This window comes from Marmota monax, unplaced genomic scaffold, assembly GCF_021218885.2.
Source record: "Marmota monax isolate L192 unplaced genomic scaffold, Marmota_monax_Labrador192_F-V1.1 WCK01_AAM20220418_F8-fsc00859, whole genome shotgun sequence".
Lineage (NCBI taxonomy): Eukaryota > Metazoa > Chordata > Mammalia > Rodentia > Sciuridae > Marmota > Marmota monax.
The window spans coordinates 53,577-77,123 of NW_026692974.1; the positions used below are offsets into that span (position 1 = coordinate 53,577).

The following is a 23,547-nucleotide window of genomic DNA, read 5'->3' on the forward strand; positions in this document are numbered from 1 at the left end:
CATATGCACCAATTAAAATTAATTAAAAATAATCAAAATGAGTTTGTGCCCATGTGGTACAACTATCTTTTGAATTATAATAAAAGTACCTTAATTTTGTCATTTTAATTTCAGCATTTGTATTTAGTAAGGCTATAGGTAGAGATTAATAGTGAGATAAATCATTAATAAATAATATTGTGCCTTTGGAGAGCCTTTTAGATAATATTAAAAACATCGAAATGCATCAATTAATACCAGTCTTCATTTAATATAATGTGAATTTAATTATATTTTAGTATAAATTTTATTATAATTAAATTCATATTTTATAATTGGCAATTTTCCTATACATGTGGTTGAAAGTAAGCTTCTTGCAAGAACTCAGTTATTTCATATTAAAAAGTAACATTAAATTTATTTATTTCTTCATTTTTGTGGTGCTGAGGATTGAACCCACAGCCTTGCGTATGCTAGGCAAACGCTTTACCACTGAGATATAATCCCAACCCCTTTATTTTTTGCATGTGTGTGTATAATATTAATGCATTTTCATAGATCCATTTTACTTAAGTAATACATTCTTGCTGCATTGGAAATGGTGTTTGTCCTTTTGGAGAGAAGTGTTGGATCATGTTCTTAGATTAATAACTGTCATCATTGTCTTGTTGTGGAAACGTTTTGAAAGAGAACATTGCATTCCTGAAGTCAGAGTGTGGTTCTTGATTTCAGTTTTCATGCACACTCAAGTTCTCCTGGAAAAGGGAATGTGAACAACGGGAAATTGCATCCATAGAGCCATCAAGGGTCATCTCCAGTGTGGGAGGTTTAGGACACAGGTGCACAGGACAACTGCTGCCTCTTCCTTCTGAGCCAGCAACTGTGTGTCCAACTTCACAGACAGGAGGGGAGATCTGGGAAGGAAAACATCTTTACTCTCATGCATGTTTTGGCTTATTGCTAACTCTGCCACAGGTCATTTGGGTTGTGAGAGTGGTCTATTTGTGTGTGCAGCCTGGCTCTTTTAAACACAGTACTTTCTCCCAGTAATGGAGACATAAGAAAATAGAAAAAGTCACCTCTGGGAGAGATAAATTCAGGACCACTCTGTGAGCAATAGTGTACCCCCGACTCTCTCCAGTAATCCACTGCTGATGGTGCTGGCCTGACACTGAGAGAACTTGCTCATGTGTTTATTGATAGAAGTGCTGGGGTACTTTGGGGAAGACTGAGGGCAAAGTTCTCAAGATGCCAGTGGATCCTGGTGCTGGGCTGTTGAACTACTGTGGAGTAACTGACTTGTGAATTTTGTGGGTGTGTTGGAAAAATCTTTTTGAACTTATGCAAAGCAGATGAATAGGCTTTAAACAGATAAAATCAGATGAATTCATATAACTAGGTCCAGCCTGAGTGTTTGGGGAGTGAGAATGCAAAGAAGAAATCTTGAGACAGGTTTGCTAAACAGGGTGTGTTTGTGTGTATGTGTGCATGTGCACTTGCATGGGCTTAAGAACTCTCATCCAAATTTCTATGTGACTTCCAGCACCTGTATCAGAAAACCTGATTCTAATGACATTCATTCTCCGCTTCCCAGCATACCATCCATTTCCTCTTATTTCTGACTGTCAATAGTAATGTAAACTTTACTTTTTTTGGACACATGCTTTTTTTTGTAACGAAGATAAACAGGGGGAAACTCCATGAAGATTTATTTGGACACTTGATCAAAACAAATCTTATAATTGAAAACATTAATAACTTATAATTGTTTAAAAAATGGAAATTTGTTTCATCTTACACAAGTTCTTCTATTGGCCACTTGGAATAAAATTTTAAAACCTTCTGAATAGGTCATCTAAATGTATTTTTTCTTATAAATAGGTTGAAGCAAAAGCAGATTGCTCTTTCCCTATTTCCTTGACTTCACTGTGTGATGTTGCTTATGAAGGCCAGACACAAAATGAGGTGTGTGTGTGTGTGTGTGTGTGTGTGCATGTCTGCACATATGCATACATATAGAATCAGTTTTCTTCTCAATGAAAAGCACAGGAATGTGTCCCCTGCTTCTTCTATGGTTGTGCAGCTTCACACAGCACAAGGTTGTACTCTTGGCTTAGAATGGAAATTCTCTCAGACTCCTCCAACTACTTTTCTGGTGATGGCTTCAGAATTATGATAAAGACAGGTAATAAGATGTTTCATGAATAAAAGGTCTAAGTCAAAATTCTAATTTGGAAAAACTAGTGCAAAGTAGATTACTTGATTAAAATCCAATGGTTCACATTCCAGGGTGTTCTTCTGACTTCTACTCTTTAGTAGACACAAATGCAGCAAAGATCAAGATTTTATTTTAAACAAAAATTGTTTTATTTTTTCTATCTGGAAGTGAGGGGAGATAGAAGGCAGAATAAATCTATTTGTAATTTCTTTTCAGGAAATACATTAAGCAATGGGTGAATAATTTTATGTTCAGAGTCTAGATTACTTTAAAAAATCTAGGCCATTTATATTTATTGTACTTAGGGGACAATCTAAGAAAATACTATAAGTAAAGTATTTCACCCTGCCTTGTCTTACAGTTTTACATAGAAATTTGGTTAAATGATAGAGGATGCATCTAAGGGAATAAAATTATAAAGTGCCAGTGAAAATAAGAAAAAAAATTGTATTTGAAAGCTGCTAAACTAGCTTTATAAATGTAAACTCAGTCACTGAAAGATAAATAGTAAACATATTTTTATTATATACTACACATGTCTGGTAGCACATGTATAACCATAGTAATTACTGTCTTATTATAATAATATATATATCTGCTATAATACTTTCCTTAATGAAGCAATGCTTTTTTTTTTTTTTGTAGCCCTTCCTAGTAAATGCGTCATGATTGTGTAAATGAGCATCTGTTTTAAGTTATAGATGCCTCTGCAGCATCTTGGGGTTTGGTTGTTTTAGGGATAGTGAATGTTTTTACTTTTGTATTTTTATACAAGGACAGCTTTTGTATAAAAAAAGATTTTTTATATAAAAAATGGGGGAGGGGGTTGTCTCTCCCCAGTTTCATGGGACTTTAAAATCTACATTGTTTTTCTTATAGTTTATAATAGTGGAGCCCATTACCTCCTTTAGTTAACACTACTTCCTCTTTTCTCCCACAGGGTTCTCAAAGTCAGCTCTGGTGATTGAAGAAAGTTACTTATGCTCAGGTGTTTGGAGAAAGAAAAAAATGTTTCTAGTATTTCTGAAAAAATTTTATTTCTAGAAATGGGGGTGTAATCTATTACCAAATGCCATCTGCAAGTCAAGCAAGATGATATTATGCATCTTTAATCAGTTAAATTTCCAAATTATTTACACTTTAATTCTCAACTTACTTTACAAGGTCTTTGCCAAGTTTGCTTTGAATTAGATGACTTTGCTTGAAAGTTTACCAAGGAAGATGTTTAGGACAGGGAACTTCAAATTCCTAACCCTGAAGCATCGTGGAAGAAGAGGAGGTAGTGCAATTTCTTTTTTTGTTTTAACTCATTGAAATATTTGATTACAGTTTATTTTCATTTAATAGTTTCATCTAAAAGATTATTTTAGTGGTACCAAATCCTAGTGATCATGAGAGTGTTCTTATTCCTGCCAGCTAGAAGATCTGAAATGCTGTTATCAGCCAATATATTCTGGATCCACCAATTTGAATAATGGTCTATCAGCTTTGGAGATTTGGATTTCTTAAGATTAGAGACAGCTGTGGGCAGAAAGAAAAGTCCACATTCCCCCACCCCTCCTCTTCCTTCTAACATTCCCACAGAAATTAATATGCTTTGAGCTGAGCCGACTCAGACACAGAGGAGTCAAAGCCGGAGGATTTATTTGAAAAGGAAACCCAAGAAAAATCCTGACACATCTTGCAAAAACCTATTAAAATCTAAACATGACTGCAGTCCAAAGCCTGCCTGTGAAGTGTGGGTTGAGGGGAGATGGTCCAGACCTGGAAACCCTAAATCTATTTGTGTTTTTTGCTGAACTTGGGTCTGGCTCCGTGACATATAGCATTAGATATTCCATAAAGGAGATAAAATCCATCCTGGGGAGTAGTTGGACAGGTTGGCTCCTTATGGAGGTGGTAGGTTTTGGATGAAATATGGTATATCCAGGGTGAAGTACCCAAGAGGTGGAGAATCACTTTTAAATACCTCCTTCTTGGGCTTTTACTCTTGAAGTCAGTATCATTTATAAACTATTTAAAGATGGACAATTTTATATCAGTGAAGAGTTTCTCTTCTTTACTTTTCTCCTTCAAATGGGAAATAAAATAGTATAGGGGAAGCGTGTTGAAGAAGATTTTCAAGACCCACTTTCCTGCCTCCATTTCTTGTGTGCAGTAAATCAATGGAGTGATGCATGGGAAAAATCTCCTGTTTCTGTGCAACTGAAATAAAAGGGAAAGGGAGGAAAATAACCCAACTGCCAACTGCATTGCAATCATGAGAAGCCACTGTTGGGAAGAATGCTTTGCTAGTAAATCAGTGCTGCGCCCCTGCCAAGAGGGCATGGTGGTACAAAGGGAGGCATGAAGCTCAAAAGCTAGACAGCTATCATGTGTGGCTCCTGACCCTCAGTTATGGGAGGCTGTCTTTCGGGGTTCCAGCTCTGACATTGCAATCCTGGGGCCAACTTTTGGCTCTGCCATGGGTTGGCTGAATGGTGTATTACCCAGTGAGACTCAGCTGTGTCATTTGTGAAGAAATTATTCACAAAGCTGTTATGGAAAGTAAAGAGGATGAGGTATCGATCTGAGCACAGCAACATCGCTAAATAAGAACTTAGTAAAATGTCAGTGCCTACATTCTTAGGAATATTCACTGGTAAAGAGGAAGTTATAAATCTCAGATGTTAGAAAAAATTTATGTGAGTCTGCTTTTCATGGCTAAGACTGAAATACCCGACAGGAAGATGTTAGCTGAGGAAAAGTTTATGCTGAGTTCACAGTTTCAGAGATTTAGTCCGTGGTCAGCTGACTCCATTGCTGTGCACCCAAGATGAGGCAGAACATCATGGCAGAAGGACATGGCAGAGAGAAGCTCTTCACTCATGGTGGCCAGGCAGCAGAGAGAAAGAGAAGAGAGGTGTGGAAGGGCTGCAAGGAAGATGAACCCTTCCAGGGCATACCCCCAGTGACCCATGTCCTCACCTACCTACTACTGTTATCACCCAGGTAGTTCATTCAGACTAGATGGACTGATTAGGTTATAGCTCACCTAATGTAATCATTTTCACCTCTGAATATTCCTGCATTAACACAGGAGCTTTTGGGGGAACCCTGCATATCCAAATCATAACAACATTATAATGGAAATAATTGTTCCATAATATTTAAATATACAGATGTGAATATTTTGTGGAGACAAGAAGATGTTCTGGATTATTAGAAATGGTGATGTTTTAACTTTCCAAATATTGATTGAGTATTCCTTGTCCAAAATGCTTGGGACCAGCCAAACAAACTTTTGATTTTGAATTTTGGAATCTTGGAATAATCATAATGAGATATCTTGGGGATGGGACCCAAGTCTAAACATGAAATTCATTTGTTTCATGTATATTTTATAGATAATGTCTGAAGGTAACTGTTCAATATTTTTAACAACTTTGTGCATGAAACCATGTTTTATTGTGGGTTTTCTGCTTGTTGTATCATGCCAGTGCTCAAAACATTTTGGATTTTGGAGCATTTCGAATTTCAGATTTTTAGATTGAGGATGCTCAACCTGTAGCTTGGAAAGTAGATCCTGCAAAAATACATTGTGGCCAGGTACAGTAGCACACACCTGTAATCCCAGTGGTTTGGGAGGCTGAACCAAGAGGATCACCTGTTCAAAGCTAAGCCTCAGCAATGGAGAGGCACTAAGCAACTCAGTGAGTACCTATCCCTAAATAAAATACAAAATAAGGCTGTAGATGTGACTCAGTGGCTGAGTGCCCCTGAGTTCAATCCCCAGTACCTGTCCCTCCCACCACAAACAAAACAAAACAAAATGACATTGAAATAAAAACTAGTCATGACTTCATATAAAATCTGACTGCAGGGCCTGGGGTTAGCCTTTTTCCCTCTATCAGTCTTTGCTGTTTGACTTATACTGAGGCTGACTTTCCTCATAGTCCCAATGTGGCTGCTGTAGTTCCAGAAAATGCATCCAAACACAGTGTCCAGATGACAAAGATAGGGCATCTCACCTTGGTTAATTTTTCAAAAAGAAACTTATTCAAAAAAGTAAACTTAAAAAAAAAACAACAAAAAAAGCCAAAAAAGTAAACTTTTGCCAGTCATGGTGGAGCATACCTATTATCTCAGTGGCTCGGGAGGCTGAGGCATGAAGATGGTGAATTCAAAGACAGCCTCAGCAAAAGCAAGGCACTAAACAACTCAGTGAGACCCTGTCTCTAAATAAAATTAAAAAAAAAAAAAAGGCTGGGGATGTGGCTCAGTGATTGAGTACCCCTGAGTTCAATCTCCAGAATCCTCCCCCCACCCCAAAAAAATACAATGTGGCTAAGAATGCATTAAATGGTGATCTGTGGATATTTAGAAGAGGAAGCAGTGTTACTAGAATCTGTAAGTTTTTGCTAAGGTAAGATGTATTCAGTATGCAATCCCTCATGTTTTATTTAAGCCAACATGGAAAGAAATGTAAAACCAATTACAAATAGGCATCACTTAACAAAGGAGATTGTGTTCTGAGAAATGTGTTGTTAGGCCATATCTTTATTGTGTGATCATTATAGACAACTTACACAAACCTAGATGGCAAGGGTCAAGCATTCAGCATAACTTGAAGCAATCAAGAGGCGTGATAATATGATTATTATGGCATGATTCACAATAGCCAAATTATGCAATCAGTGCAGGTGCCCACCAGTGGATGAATAGATAAAGGAAATGTGGTATATATGCCTAATGGAGTATTAATCAGACTTAAAGAAGAATGAAATCATGTCCTTTGCAGGAAAATGGATGGTGCTGGAGATCATCATGTCAAGTGAATAACCCAGATTCAGACAGGTTCACATGTTTTCACTCATATGTAGAATCTAGGGAAGGAGAAAGAGAAGGATAAGAGGAAGGAGGAAAGACAACATGAAAGTAGAAAGGTGGATTGTTACAATTTAGATATGAAGTGTCCCCCAGAGATTCGTGTGTTTAGGGCTTGGTCCCCAATGCAGCAATGTTCAGAGGCTGGGCAATTGGGAAGTGATAGGATCGTGAGGGCTTTGACCTTATCAATGTATTAATCCACTGACAGCTGAAGGATGATTGGGAGGTGGCGGAGACTGTGGGAGCAGGGGCTAGTTGGAGGAAGTAGGTCACTGGGAGAGGGACTTGGAAAGGTGTTTCTCATCCCCATGCCTTTTCTCTTTCCTGGATACCATGAGGAGAGCAGCTTTCTTCCTCCATGTCCTTCCACCATGATGTCCTGCCTCACCTCAGACCCAGAACAATGGAGCCAGCTTCCCATGGACTGAGACCTCTGAAATCGTGAGCCAAAATAAATTTTTTATATGTTATAAGTTTGTTATATGCTTGTATGAATATGCCACTATGAAACCCCTTATTTTATATACTTAATAGGCCCAAATAAAAAGATGTCTTAAGCAAAATATATGTCTGCTTCCTGTGTAACACAACATACTGTTTGCAGTAAGCTTATTTGTTTCATAAGGAGAAGAAGTCCACTCCAAAATAATTTTAAAAAATTTACAGTAGAGTGAATCTATAAACCAGAAACATAGTTGTTTATTATCATTATCAAGTTTTATGTATTGGGCATAATTGTATGTGCTATACTTTTACATGATTGGTGGTGAAGTTGGTTTGTTTATACCCACATCACCCAAACACATGAATAATGTCCCACACTACTCTTTTATTTAACTGTAGAGCGGGACAGTGAGTTGAATTCAAACCTTTGAGACAAACTTGCTTTTTTTTCTTTATGTTTCAAAGCATGTATGTATGTATTTAATTCTGAGAAAGGATCACAGTGGGTTCTCAATTTTAAACTCCATGAAGACAGGGAGTGTTCCCAGTTCCTAGAACAGTGCCTGTCATAAATTTCTACTTGTTAAATGAACGAGTCAGCAAAATATATCATTAAGCAACCACTGTTGGGTAAAACTAACGAGTTACCCAAATGAGGTCTTACTTTTACTTACTTTTCTGCTCTTGGCAATATGTTTGGGCTGGGTTTCTTGGGAAGATTTGTGTGTGTATGCCACAAACTATTTTCTGTTCTTATGGAATTGTGTGAGTTCTACTTACCCACCTTGGGACTATCTTGGAAAAAGTCGGCTCTCCAGAAAGAAGGTGGGAGAGATGGTGTTTGTGATATGACAAGCTAGAAGACAGGAAGGGGACTCCCTGGTTTCACAGAGGATAAAACTGTGGGTAGATTGGCAGGTTTAACTGTTAAACATTATTATCCTTAAGGAAATTCCTATAACACACTTCTGCAATTGGTCAAGCATTTAGGTAAATGAATCATCTCAGTCATTCAGCTGCCTGATCAGTCTGTGGAAGGGTATTCTTGGTTTCTGAGGTAAATGGGCCAGTGTCATGTGAGTCCACTTTCTCACTGTAGTCTGTCTTCACTTCTAGTGGTTCTCAGGTTAAATAACCTTGATTTTGTCACCTTTCATCCTTCTCTGCTGCTCCTCATTGTTAAGAGAATTTATTTCCCAGTCCTCTTCTTTACTTGTTTCAAAGTTTACAACTTCTGTAGTAGGCAATATAGAGAAGGAAAAAAAAAAGGGATCTGATGTATATTAATTAAGGATTCATGTGCTAAATGCTTTATGTATGTTATATTATTCATTCCACTTGGGACACATGGATATTGTCATTCCCTTTTACAAGGCACAGCAAAACTAAATTGTTTGCTTATGCTCACTTAGCTGATGAGGGGCATACCCAGGCACCGAACCTAGAATTATCTTACTCCAGAATCCCTGCTACTTGCTTCAGGGTACCTTTCTGTGCTTCACTCCTGGGCACTTTTTCAAACTCTCTCTGGTTAGATATGCAGACAGAGAGGTAGCAATGGGAGCAGGATGATGTGCAGACGTGCAGGTAGCAAGTCAGAGCAGGAAGCAAGGCTGGGTGAATCTTGAACACTCATCTTCCACTCCTCTCTGTCTGTCTCCTCCCCTCATCTCCCCCAACAATCTTCTGCCTCTGAAAGAAGTCATAACAAGGGATTTGTCTCTTGAGATCAAACCAGTGATCCATCCAGCTCAGTTTCCTGTCTCTTGAATTTGGCTGAATCATGACACTTGACCAGGAGGCACAAGGCTCAGCAGCCCCAGGGTGCACAAACACCAATGCATATTGTAAATGGGATGAAAACATCCTGGTTGACCCCAGACCCATGTGTGCCCCAGAGCAGCAGATTTAATGAAGCAAATGGCCAGGTGAGGTCACAGACCAAATTCCATACATGTTTTGCCCACTAGCTTGAAGGGTCTCCATGCCTCTCACTGTCAGATTTATAGACACATCTGAATCTCATTTTTAAAATTCCAGCCTCTGAGCTTTGATATATTTCCTTCTAATACTTTTCTTGTGGCCTGAGGAGCAAGAGGAGCATTTTCAATCTGTCTTGATATTGAGATGAACAGAGAGGAAATTTTTAGACAATCCTTAAAATGAGCTTAATAATGTTTGTGATGTTGGTGTTGCAGGGACAGGGACAGAGATGGTAATTCTTTTAAAAATGTTTTCTTACTTCAGGTGGAGCTGGTTTAAATTTACTACCCTGCATTTCATGTTATCTCTAAATTATTTCCCCACCAATTATGCATATTGACTGCTGCTATAAGCAAATGATATCTTGTGCCTTAACCGGGTCTAATGTTCACCAACAAGGCAGGTCACAAGGGGCCATGTCAGTGGCTGGGCTAGCAGATTCTTGGTTAGATACAGTAGGAGAAGAAACTCAAAGGACCTGGTGTCCTAGGAGATACCCAACTCTGGCACTCAGACTGACAATACAGGGAAATAGTGGGAAAATGGTGAGTCAATTCAGAAGTAGGGCTTGCATGGTACTGAAGGAAACTCTAGTCAAAGGGCAGATCCCAAAGCCATGTGAACGAAAGAAGTATCCTCCCTGCAGGTCCTTAAAGTGTCTGGGCCACTGGCTGCGCCTTTGCTTCAGCAGTGGATTCTCTGTGATACAGTACAGTGATGGCAGACTGTGATGAAGCCCAGGAGAAGGGAGTACATTTCTATGAGAGCATGTGGAAGAAGCAACTCATATGGTGAGGCATAGCAGGGTGGTCAAGGAGAATCTACCTGAGGAATCAGTATCTAAGCTTCCACCTGGTAGAGGACATGGATCTGGTCAGAAGAGAGGGGAATAAATGTCTGGGCAGAGAGGAGTGTGTAAGAGCATGACCTCAGGTGTTGGGTGAGATACTGGGGATTTTTCATCAGTGGACATTTTGGTGACTGGTGACTCCTTAGTGTTCACTACATAATCTTTATATCATGACACATAGTAGATGCTCAGTAAATACTCACTGAATAACTTAATGAGGAGGGAAAGGCATTTGATCAGAGTAAAAGGTGTAATGGGAGAATGGGGATGGTGGGAAGGGATTTGAGGAATCCCCAGATGGCGGACGTGGAGCTACAGGATTTATTTGCCCAGCTGGATTTTGGTTTGGCTTTGGGTCCACCCCTTCTTTCTATGCCCTTAATTTTGTGAATGGAAATATTTACTCTATACCATTATATACTGGCTACTTGTAAATTGCTTTTAATTTTACAGGAGCTCACAATGTGAGATTGCCTTGAGCCTCAGAGGAGACTTCGGATGTGAACTTCGAGCAATCTCAGAACTGCTAAGATTGTGGGGACTCTTAGAAAGGGACTAAATGTCTTTTCCATTGTGAGATAGTTGTGACCTTTTGGGGGGACAGGGGTGGAATGTTATGGTTTGGATGGGATTCTCTCAGAGAACCAAACCCTAACCCTAAGTGTCACCCAAAAATTGTGAGACAATGCAAGAGGGTTTAGAGGAGAAATGATTGGGTCATGGCCTTAACCTAATTAGTGAATTCATCCCTGATGGGATTAACTGAGTGGTAACTGGAGGCAGGTGGGGTGTAGCTGGAGGAAGTGGCTCATTGGGGGTGTAGCTGTGGGGTATATATGCATCTGATATATATGAATCTCTCTGCTTTCTGATCATAATGTGAGCTGGTTCCCTCTGCCACACTCTTATGTCATGATGTCCTGCCTCACCTCAAGCCCTGAGGAATGGAGCCTGCTCTCTATGGATTGAGATGTCTGAAACCATGAGCCCCTAAATGAACCTTTTCCTCCAAAAACAAATAAACAAAAAGATGGTACAGTATCTCCTACATTTATGTTAGCAAAACAAATATGTTCTTTCCTCTTTTGTTCTTGTTATCTCTCTTATAAGCAACAGTGTCCGAGGGTACATAAAAATTCCTTTAGAATTGAATATTTTGTGAAGTCTGTCTGTGTCCATACATCACACTTGCAAACACATTTCCCAAATCAATATACCCGAAGACCATCCAGACAGACCCTTTGTTTGGCTCTTTAGGGTAAGATGCCCTCTTCACCCTTCCAAATGTCATTGATGCTCAAAGGTTGATTGCAGATGTCATGTCCTCCTAGAGCATTTTCTGATTCACCTCTTCCACTTCTCTTTTCCCGCATAGTCGCATAGTCTAATGTGATTTCCATCACCTTTGAGTCCACAGCATTCATGGTTGTAATTCTCTAATGGTGCATTATTTTTTTCTTTTTCATCTCCCATTTTTTTCTCTATTAAATTACTAAAAAGCTTATGGCAATATTTAGGGACTATAGAAGTATACAGTATCAGAAGTGAAGCGTCTGTATTTGTGATCTCATCTGTTTACATACCTACTCTGTCCTGTTAAACAGATGTACTGTCCTTTTTAGGGAAGGTTTACTCTATAAAGTAGACCTCCTGTCAGCCCCCTCAGCATGTGTAGAATTCCAAAGAATGTTCAATCTATCTTTTAATTTGGATTTTAAAAATATGACACATTCTATAAAGAAATCCATGAGTTGGGGCTGGGGTTGTAGCTCAGTGGTTGAGCACTTGCTTCGCATGCATGAGCCACTTGGTTTGATCCTCAGCACCATATAAAAAAATAAATTAATAAAATAAAGATATTGTGTCCATCTAAAAATCTTTAAAAATATTATAAAAAGAAATCCATGAGTGGACAGGATATCTCTGTCTGTCCATTTTGTTTCGATCTCTTGGAAGGGAACAAGGAATTAATTCTCCAGGCTCTCTTCAGGGGCTCCAAATGTATTTTCCCACAATCAGAAGTGAAAGTACCACCTCATCTTCCTGTTCCCTCCTTCCTCCCTTCCTCAGTCCCTCTGTTTCTTATCCCTTTTTTCCCCTCTCACGTAAGGATCAGCAAGCCATTTCTGCAAAGGACCAGAGAGTCAATATGATGACTTTGGGCTGTACAGTCTGTGGAACTATTTGGCTGTGCCACTACAGTGCCAAGGCAGCCATAGGGCACGCATAAATGAATGATGTTTTGTGTTTCAACGAAACCTTGTGGACACTGAAATGTAAATCTCATAGAATTATTATGTCATGGAATGTTCTTTAAAAACTTTTCCCCAACCATTTAAAATTATAAAGATCATTCTAAGCTTGTGAGCCATACAAAAACAGGTAGGCAGCTGATTTGACCAAAGGAACCCTTGTTGCAACCTCTTTCTCTTAAATGCTCACTTCCCTTGTATTGATTTTTGATGAAGTTAACAATGATATTATATTCCTCCTATAAGGGGTGGGGTAAGTGTCGCGACCCCTTGCCCGCAAGGAAGACGCAACTCGAGAATCTTCTTTCAACAGTTTATTCAGGCCCTTGATATTTCTTCTTCACTCTCTCGGATGCCCCTCCCAGCCTTAATAAAGCATCCCAAGCCCCAATGCAAAGCTGCCGCGTGGAACTTTCTCACAGGGTGGTGAACAGGGTGGTGAAAAATCATGTGCCAATTCTCCCAGATAAGAAGTTGTTTGTCACAGACCACAGCGGAGCCAGCGCCATCTTGTAATGGCGACCATAATCTGCAGAAACGGCAGAAGCGGCTCACCACAGTTCCCCCTTTCTGTTTTCTTAAAACAATACAGGCAAGAGTAGAGGTCCTATCCCACTGTGCAGAAGTGGCTGCATAGTATGGCTCAGTCCTAAGGAGGGCCCTTCCCCAGATCTGAGGCCATATCAGCCGACGCCTTTTTTCGTGGGGCGGGGCGTGGACGCGTCTAACCCGCATGCAATAGGACATGCTCTCCTTGAGGTCCACTTCAAGGATCACTCAAGTGCAGTGCCTTGCCTCGCATCCTGTATCGTGACGATGGTGGACGAAGGGGGATAGCTGAGGCTGAACTGTGGCTGTTTATAATGACAAACAAGTTGACAGCACCCTGAAAGAAAGGCACGGACTTTAAGGCGATAGAAAAGCACTAGTGTGGAAACCCATCTGCGTGCAATGGCAGTAATACTGGCAGAGTGCAAGGGCTTTCCAACACTAAGAGAATAACAAGGAAAGTCATGTCGATCCCAGTGCAATGTTATAATAACTTGGGGTGTAACGACCATGACAAAGGTTTACTGCTTAAGATGCGCAAGCCAGACTTGAGGCGAGTTGCCATTTTCTAAAGCTGCAAGAGCTTGTATGATCATAGCCTTTTCTTGTGCATGGCGAGTTTTAAGGCGACAGAGAAGCCACAAACAGAGCACAACACTGAAGCAACACATTGCACCAAAAATGCCTACTCCCACCCATTCTTTGAAGAAGGAAAAAGCAGAAGATATCCAATCGGTGAATTGACCCAAAGTCACTGGTTCGACACGGGTACTATTCAAAACAGCAATCTGAGTTAGTTGAGACTGGATCAAGTTTTCTGCTGCCATGGACCAATTTCCGGCCAAATATTCGCCAATGATGCGGGAGGCATTCCTGGAATCATTAAATCTGACAGAGGTTATGCATAAATGTGCACGTTGGTCAACACAACCCAAAAGCACCAAGTCGGCCAATTCTTCTACCTGAGCTTGGAGTAAATCTATTCTTTGGTTGGCAGCTAAAATCCCTGACAAAATATGTTGATTAATTGAATTTTGGGACTCAAGTATGGTAGAAGTTTGTTGAACAACTTGATTAATGGTGGCAGCAGTTTGTACTTGACTGGCCATGGCCACTCCGGCCGTAACCGCTGCAGCAGCAGACACTGCCACAGCTGTCACTATAGCTGCCGTAATTCCAAAATCTCTACGGGCTCTAATCAGTTCAACAATAGGAAATGACTCTGGATCTGCAGTAACCGGGATCGGGACAAAGGTTGGAAATTTCATAACCATTGCCGTAGTCCAGGAGCCATTCCAACACTCAGACAAATAACAGGTAATATTAGAACAATTAAGCATCCCCTGTAATGTAACATTAGCCAAAAGAAACAGGAACGGAGATTGGAGACAGACTGCTGCGGAGGGTAATGTAGCATTAGATAATTGTGAATTATTTGCAGAAATTTTAAGCCTCCTACCTCGCTCCGAGTCTTGGGTACTGCCAGAAACATTAAACAGCCAACTTTGGACTCCTACTATTTCCCTGGGGAAACACAAGCGCGGACTAGACTAGCCCAATCTGAGGGAGTCATGCAAAATCTAGTAAGTCCCTCCACCTGAGTGAGAGTGAAAGCGGCATCTATGCCATAAGTGCGGACAGATTCTGCCAAGGTTTTAATTATCTTAAAGTCTAAAGGCTCATGATATCTTCCCCTGTTATTGTCCTGAAATACAGGGTATGCAAGTCCCATATCTGTCTTAACTGTCCTCCAAACTTGTGCATGAAAAGATCTCCCGGAACCTTGGCTCCCCCCCACATACGGAGGTGGGGCAATCGGCACCATATCTTCTTCTAGATATTCTATCTCCTCCTCCTCAGAGTTTTGTTGACCAATGTTAACTCCCTTCCCCTTCTTACAGTAGGCCTGCGTGCCCTGTGTCTCCTTTTTCTTCTTTTTCATTTTTATCTTATGTAGTTGTTGTAACAATATATCAAGGTCCTCAGAACTCTCTGAGTCGCTTGTGTTCTCAGGCGTTTTTAATTCGGTCAAGTCTGGGTAGAGCCTTCTCCTATTTTTATCTTCAGGCTCTTTTGCCTTCTCACTACTGTTACTTTTAATACTCTCTGCCACTTCACTACATGATCCTTCAGATTTTTCCTCATGCAATTGCTCAAGAATAGCTTGACCCTCACTCACAGCTTCCTGGCATTTACCATCTGTAAGGCAACCACGGACCATTTTCCAAAGGGGTATCACCCCACCCTCTAATATGCCCTGCTCAGAAGCAAAGTCAAGATCTTTGCCTAATTTATCCCAACTAGGCACAGTAAGGCTGCCCGAAAATGCAAACCACGGTGCAGCGATATCTATCTTCTGTAAAAATCTCTGTAAAGTACTATGTTTCACTTCCAGTCCCTTGGAACGTAACAGGCCATCTAGGGCCAGGAGAAGCGGACTTGAAGATGCGGCACCCATGACACAACAACAAAGGAAGCACAAAAAAAAGAAAGCGAAAGTAGAAGCGAAAGTACACAGTGCAGCTGCAATAAAATGTAAGGCTCTCTCTTTCATTACAGAGGAGCTGCCCCGCTTTGATCGCAGATCCAACTTATTGGGACTAACCCCGCTTTGGTCGCGGATCCCACTTACCTGGGACTAACCGGTGCACCACCCCTGACTGCTGAAAGTTCTGGTTCCCGGGTTTCGGCACCACTTGTCGCGACCCCTTGCCCGCAAGGAAGAGGCAACTCGAGAATCTTCTTTCAACAGTTTATTCAGGCCCTTGATATTTCTTCTTCACTCTCTCTGATGCCCCTCCCAGCCTTAATAAAGCATCCCAAGCCCCAATGCAAAGCTGCCGCGTGGAACTTTCTCACAGGGTGGTGAACAGGGTGGTGAAAAATCATGTGCCAATTCTCCCAGATAAGAAGTTGTTTGTCACAGACCACAGCGGAGCCAGCGCCATCTTGTAATGGCGACCATAATCTGCAGAAACGGCAGAAGCGGCTCACCACAGGTAAGCATATGAATCTTCAGATTCTGGAGCTGGAGGAGGGAAGTTTAAAGAAACTCTCAAATTGTAAATCTCTTAAAGGCAACAAACAACAACATCAGGCCTTCCAAAGAAGACTCACGGACTAGATGACTTACTGCATATATTCTTTTCTTACAGTGCTGAAAGAGTATTTCTTTGCTAGTCTTGAGTTAAAACATTTTTTTTTTTAATTTTCAGATTTTACTTAGCATGCTAATACAATTTATCCTGATAATAAACTTAAATGTACAGTTATAAAAATGTTTGGTGCTATCCAAGAAAACTAATTCTGAATGTATAAAGTATATGCAGAACCCTTTAAACAGCTGACTTAATTTTCAAACTCAGAAGTGTTGTAACATCAAGTCATTGATGAAAACCAGAGTTTCCACCCCTGTAATTCATGATTCAGACAGTTTTGAGTTTATAAAGGTTTCAATTGCCCATTCTGTTCCAGCAAGCTCCCACACCTGAAATGAGAACTGACAGCTGAAAACCTCTGACCCCATCTCCTATACCTGTACAGGTGAGGGATGACAAGCTGAATAGAACATGAACTCTAGATTGGGGAGACTGGTTGGTGAGGGAACTGAAAGTGCAGTACCGATTATTCTTTAAGTTAGAATAATAAAACTGATGTCTAACTTCAAAGAAAGGGTTAATTTTAACCATCTTGGTAACTACTTAAAAACATAATCACTTTTTAATTAATAAATCCTAATGCTGAGTTAGATGATGCTGTTATCAGATAGCGAATTTTAGGTTTAAGATATAAAAATAATAACTAAATGAAAGAAAGCACTGATTTAAAATTATCTTCCTTTAAATTCAGATGCATAATTAAGAATGCTTCCAATTTAACCTTCTGAATGTGAAATCTAGGTATGACATGTCTGGGGCCCTCTTCTCTGACGATGACCACTACAGTTGGGGGAAAGATCCACACGCTAACTAGGAAACTAGGAAATAGCTGACCCTGTGAAAAAAGTCAGTTACTCTGCATTTGATATTTCCATCTGGGCTTATTCTCAACTGTTCAGGATGTGAATTCCTGAAGGTTTCTTCAGCATTTAACTAACTCTTAGTTGAAGGGGCTTGGGACACATCAATTTCTACACACATAAATTGATCCTTGGTGATAGAAAAGTTATCCCCACACCAATAGGAGTACAAATACATTTCAAAGTCCTCATCATATTGGAAGTCCTTGATCTCCATCTTGTCATGAAACACCCCCTGTGAAGGACTGGTGCCCCTCCCTTCCAACAAGGCCTGTGTTGGTCTAACTTTCCCAAGGTATGGTGGACTAGAGTTGCGGGAACTAGAGTTAAAACATTTTTAAGTACACATTTTATTTTACATAATTAGGTTATATTTCTGCAAATAAAGACGTTTTTGAAAACTTTACTATCTTTGCACCATCAATCTGAATGTCTGGTACAAATTTAGTGGTCAAATCTTTTGAAATGAATTGCTCCTGATAATTGCTGTCAACCATACAATTCTTAGCCACTGATTTTATCCTCAAACCATACATTTTACTCTTTTCTGCTATTCCTCATTTAAATTAGCAAACAAAAAAAACAAAAAGGACATATCTTCAAGATTATTTCATAAGCACAGACTATCTTGCAAACCAAAAGAGAGGACATATTTGCCTTTTTAGACCCAATTTCATGTCTCCTTTTCTTAAATTGCAAGGCACAGTTTACTGGGGATGGAGAATGCAAATATTTTCATCCTTTTACCTGTATTAAATCTAAACATGGTAGTTTTGTGTAGCTTTCTAAAAAGTTCAACAGTTTTGAAGACTTGTATTAAAATGGTTCTTTCTGCCTGCATTTGTTTGAGTGTATCTTCTCTCAGTGACCAAGTTGCTTTTGACAGTCTTCTCCACTCCATTCCTATTTTTTCTGCCTTTCTTGAAATCAGATGTGGAATTCTTAGTAGACATGGTGTCTTCTTTGTATCATTAATGTCTGAGTTTTAATGACTGTGGAGAAACACACATTGGTCAAAATGGGAGAAGAGGAGACTGGGTCAGAGGGAGACTTCTTCCAGAACTCTTAAAACATGCCATTGACTCTGGAATCTAAGCTAACACATTGGGGTCTTCAATTTATACAATTTTTCCCTGGTCAAAAAATAAAACGTCTAACAAGCCTACAGGTATACTCAGCAGCCATATTAAAGTTCTCATAAATCATTTATAGGTTACAGAGTAAACACGCCTGGCTCTTTGTATTTTGGTTCTTTGGCTGAAAGCTCCGTTCCAGCTGGTCTCACATCAGTCTGGGTGTTTTCCCCAAACATTCAAGTTCCTCCTTCTGTGATCCTTTTTAAAAATATGGATAATTCTGTATAGCTATACATGGGGCCTAGGAGGACAATTGAGAGACGGGCTCTGTTGTCTTTGGCAGCATGATGTTGTACTGCTCATAGCCAGAGAATAATCACATGCTGTCCTTACCTATAAAAGGCCTCTCGTGTATGTTTTCCAGGAATCACACACCCATTTTCAAAGATAGGTCTCAATTCTGCTGATGCACCATGACAGCAGGAGCTAGAAAACTATATCCATGTCTGCTTTACATGGCTCCTGAGCTAAAAATGATTTTTACATTTTAAATTTCTTTTTGAAAATCAAGAGAATATCATTTAGTGATGTAGGACATATTGTAGAATTCGAATTTCAGTGTCCATATGTATTATTGTATCACAGCCGTCCTCTTTTGCAAATATGTTACTTAGAGTTGCTTTTGTGTTCTAATGGCAGAGTTGAGTCCTTCTGGCAGAGATTTCCAGAAGGCCTGAAAAGTCCATTAGTTTTCTCAGTCCTAATTATAAAAACATGGACTTTGGGTCAGACTTTCTGGTTTGAATTCTGGTTCTGCCTCCTATAATACGAAACCTGTAAGTTTTTCTTGTGTATAAAGTATATTCTTATTTGTAAAATATATGTAAACTTTGTCTACTTTATTGTTTTCTTGTGAAAATTATATGGCAACTTCTGCCTGTACTCCAATCCCTCTGATGTCATGGTTCAAATTATTGAAATTGTGGGTATTCCACTCTTTCCAGATTGTGTTAGTCAGGTTTTCATCACTATAATGAATACCTGACATAATCATCTTATAAGGAGAAAAGGTTTATTTTTGTCTCACAGCTTTGGAGTTTTCAGTCCACATTGATTGAGCCTATTGCTTTTTGGCTGGAGGTGAGACAACACATAATGATGGAAATGTGTGGAAAAGCAAAACTACTCACCTCATGCCCAGAAGGTAAAAAAGAGAGAGAGAGACTGGGGTCCCACAGTCCTCTTGAAGAGGATGCTCCCAATCACCTAAAGACCTCCCATTAGGCCCCACCTCTTATATTGTCCACCACCTCCTAAGAATACCAAGCTGGGAACCACTAAACACATGGGTCTTTAGGACACTTAAGATCAAATTATAGCATCAAAGAATGCTCACATTTCAAAGAGAAGACTTTGTAAGATTGTGAATTTAACTAATACTTAGATTGAGCAAACAGCAGTGTCAATCTTTTAGGTTTAGTTTTCCATTAGCTCAATTATAAGATGTTAAGTAACACTTTCAGCATCACAGAAAAGCCATGTATGATTTTCCCTGCCTGGAGGTGGGAAATCTGAATTTTGAGCATGAATTATGTAGCTTTACTTTATCTTGCACACTCATTAGCCAACTAGCTTGGTCCCTAAGGGTCCACTTGCAGCAAGAGTACTGTCTCTATGACCAGGGGCACTGATTTGTCAATGTGCATATGGGCTTATTCCAAACTCAGATCTCGGATCTGAGAATATTACACTTGTTATATCTCAGTGTGACCATCTGATTTCTTTCATCATGCTCTTTGGTACTAAGTAATCAGCTGCAGTTTGGTTGTACATGAACCATTTGTTAGAGTGATACTGGGTGGCTACCAAAGTTGGGGGAAGAAATAAAGAGCTGATCCTTGGGCCTGAAGAAGGAGTCAGGGAACTTGTGGGGATTTGGGATCACAGAACTCATGAACTCTCTCTTTGATGCTGCTTTCAGGTAACTCAGCTCCATCCCAATCGTCCCTATAGCTTGGCGTGAGACTCTGGCATCTGTAAAGCAAATCTTAGGGGCCACTGATGTGGGCAAGAGGGAAGGTCCTGCACTGAAATTCCTTCACCATCACATTATGTAGGTGAGTTGGAATAAAATTAGAGATATAAACTTCACCCCATCCTTTAATTATTTTTGGCTTTGGTGATGGAGAGTGAGGGCTTATTTTCCATATACCCTCAGCTTCCTAAACTACAAATCCATATAATAATACCCACTTCATCCTGTTGTTGTAAAGATTAAATAAAAGAATATGTGGAAAGTCACCTATATACCATGAATGGCATATAGTGAGCAATCAATGACTGGGAACTATTCCTGAATTATTGTTCTTTGCATCAATTTCTTTGCACAACAATGTATTCTCATCAAAAGCTGTGTTCTCAATTTCCAGGACTGGTAACCAGAGCCCCTTCATGTTTCTAGCAGAAGTCACAGAAGAAATTGCACTGAAGAATAAAGTTTAGATCAGACATAGTTCACTACTTTTTAAACAAATTGTTTAGGTCCAGGACAAGGCTGTTTGTACACCAGGTCGGTAACTGTTTTTTGACCAATTTATGTGTTAGATTAAAATCTCCTTTAGGGTAAGACTGGATATTCTCCATCTTTTTAAGTTTAATTCAGTTAACTTTTAATTTTAAATAACACTGAATCTAGTTTAGGCACAACTATGGGGGAGGGAAAGGTATATGGAGGACTTTTTGTTAATGGGAGTGAAGACATTGTCCCTCATTACAAGACAATTGCAGTGTAGGAGGAGGGCGTGTTAACTTAAAATTTTTTGAAGGCAGCTGGCTCTGACAGCTACAGGGACAGGTGTAAGGTCACAAAGATTATAATCCTGTCCTGTGGCTCTCTCTGAGTATGATATTACTGAGAGATGCTATTCTGCTTTGTTTGTTGATATAAAGCAGTTTGTTTGACTACTGTAGCCTGAGTGTATTTTACCAGTCAAATTGTGAGTGGGGAAAAAGTGGATACCAACTGGTTGTCTTCCTATGCATTTTACAACACAAAGATTTCACATGTCTAAGAGTTTCACAGTCAGCTCTCACCCTATGAATCATTTTAAATAAGAATAAGTAAGTCATAAAAATTTATGTATGCTCACAGAAATGTATCTCCAGGCTTTTTCCTATGTTCACTCTCAAAAATATTGACTCCAAAAAACAGTGAACTATGAGAACATTTGTTTTATCTTTGTGCTCTAGAAATTAAACCGGCTCTGCCCAAGTCTAGTATCTCCCAACAATGTAATATTATGTAGTAAATTACACTAAACTTTATATCTATGTTCACATTCTTTTATCTTTGGGGAATTACTGAAGACCTCTGTTTTGTGCCACTGGTTAAAATACCATTTTAAATTTTTAAAATTTTTTTATCAGTGAAATTATTATAGCTATTTATTATTATGTTTTTTGAGGGGGCTTGCATGTTCCTAGTATAAATTATGATAAGCATGATTTTTCAAACCTTTATACTAAATTGTTTTATAACAAATGACACCAAAACCGAGTGGGTTAAAACAACCATTTTGTTTTGATCATGGTTTATAAGACAGGACTTTGGGAAAGGGGTTGGCTGGCTGGATTATCTCTGCTCCTTGTGGTGTTGGCTGGGCAGTGGGATGGATTCCACTTCCAAGATGGCTTCTTCACTCACGTATCTGACTCCTCTGCACTTTTTGGCTTCTCTCTCTCCATGTGGCATTTCATCCTCCTGTGTCTCTCCACAAGCCCCAGGGGTTCTCATAGCATGACTGTCACAGGGAAATTGTACTTTTTCAAGTGGTAGCTAGCTTCTGGGGGTAGAAGCAAAAGATGCAGCCACACTACATAAGGTCCAGAACAATATCACTTCCTCCATATTCTCTTGGTCAAAGCTGACCAGAGCAAGCCCAGATTCGAGAGAATGAAGAAATAGACTCCACCTCTTGGTGGAAGAGTGCCAAGGTGACAGTGAAGAAGAGCTCATACGGTAGGAGACTTTTTTTACAGTCTTTGAAAAATGCATTGTGCCACAGTAAGACAAATTTTAAACACTTCCCATAAATTTAAGCTTTTTCCACAAAAAGTAGTAACTATTATCTCCACTATTTTGCAGATAAAAAAAAAACTGAGTTCCATGGAGCCAAATGATTGCCCCAAAGAGTACAGAGTCAACAAGTAGCATATCTTCTTTAAATAATGAGAAATCTCATTCCCCCCACTGGAATGAAGTACATGTATGAAGACATGAATGGTGTGAATATACTTTGTATCCAAACAGAGATATGAAAAAATGTGCTCTATTTGTGTAATATGAATTGTAATGCATTGTGCTGCCATATATAGCAAATTAGAAAAAAAAAAAAATAACTCATAAAATGGATCAGCTACTTTAATAATAATGAAAAATTTGATGGGTGGACTCTGACTTCCTCCCTATCATATTCAAACCTGAGCATATTTGTATTCTTGTCTGAAAAAGAAAATTTGGTGGTTGTTTTAAAGCCTCTTATTTGAATATGAGAAATTTTTATATAGCATATTAGAAAAACAGAAATAGGACATAAGTGATCTTTTCTTCTTCAAGAAGCCTGGGGTGTGATGGAAAGAACTGCAGGTGAACACTAGTGCTCCCATCTACATGTGTGGAAAGTTGGGCAAGTTGCTTGAACTTCCTGGATATTACTAAAAATAAACCTGAAGCTACATATCTTGAAGTGTTTTATATTTAAAAAGAGTATGTATGGGTGATACTACAGCCTGGACAGAGAAGAAATGCAATAAGTGTTAGTTACTGAAGTGTGTGAATTCAGGAGCTGCATAGGGGTTGATTTCCGTCCTGTTCACCTAAAAAATAAATCTCATCCTGTCTTCTACACTCTGGTGGGAGAGGTGTGACTCACCCTTGCTACACTCTTCTTTGCAGTTTGGCTCTGGGCTGGTGTGGCTAATCTTTTCCCCAGACTTCTTGTTTCTACTTTCTCTTAGTATCAGCTTAAATTGAATCAATTCAGGAGCTTTGTATTTTAGATTGTGCACAGAGAGAATTTCAATCAATATCCTTATAATTGTATAATTGGCTCATTTTGTATATTTGAATGCAAAATGACTTTGGGTCAAAAGGTATGCATTATTTGTGAATTTGACAATTTCTGCCAAATGCTCTCCTTTATATGTTTACCAATTTATCATCTCTTGCCAATGTAGGAGAGGTCTGTTTTCTCTCTTTGCCAACAGTGTGATTTAAAGCTCTTTGATCTTTTCTAAATTAGTCAGTGAAA

The 23,547-nt window shown here is 39.4% G+C and overlaps 1 long non-coding RNA gene across 2 annotated transcripts; it reads left to right on the forward strand.

The window, feature by feature from the left end:
* Positions 1 to 588: 588 nt before the first annotated feature.
* Positions 589 to 23,513, forward strand: LOC124097792 (uncharacterized). 2 transcript variants are annotated; one of them, XR_009227501.1, is made up of 5 exons: positions 589 to 1,944; positions 3,138 to 7,507; positions 20,220 to 20,355; positions 20,668 to 20,807; positions 22,383 to 23,513. It is a non-coding gene; the product is annotated as an uncharacterized LOC124097792 (long non-coding RNA). The 2 variants fall into 2 exon arrangements; XR_006853366.2 differs by having other exon boundaries at positions 589 to 7,507.
* Positions 23,514 to 23,547: the final 34 nt, after the last annotated feature.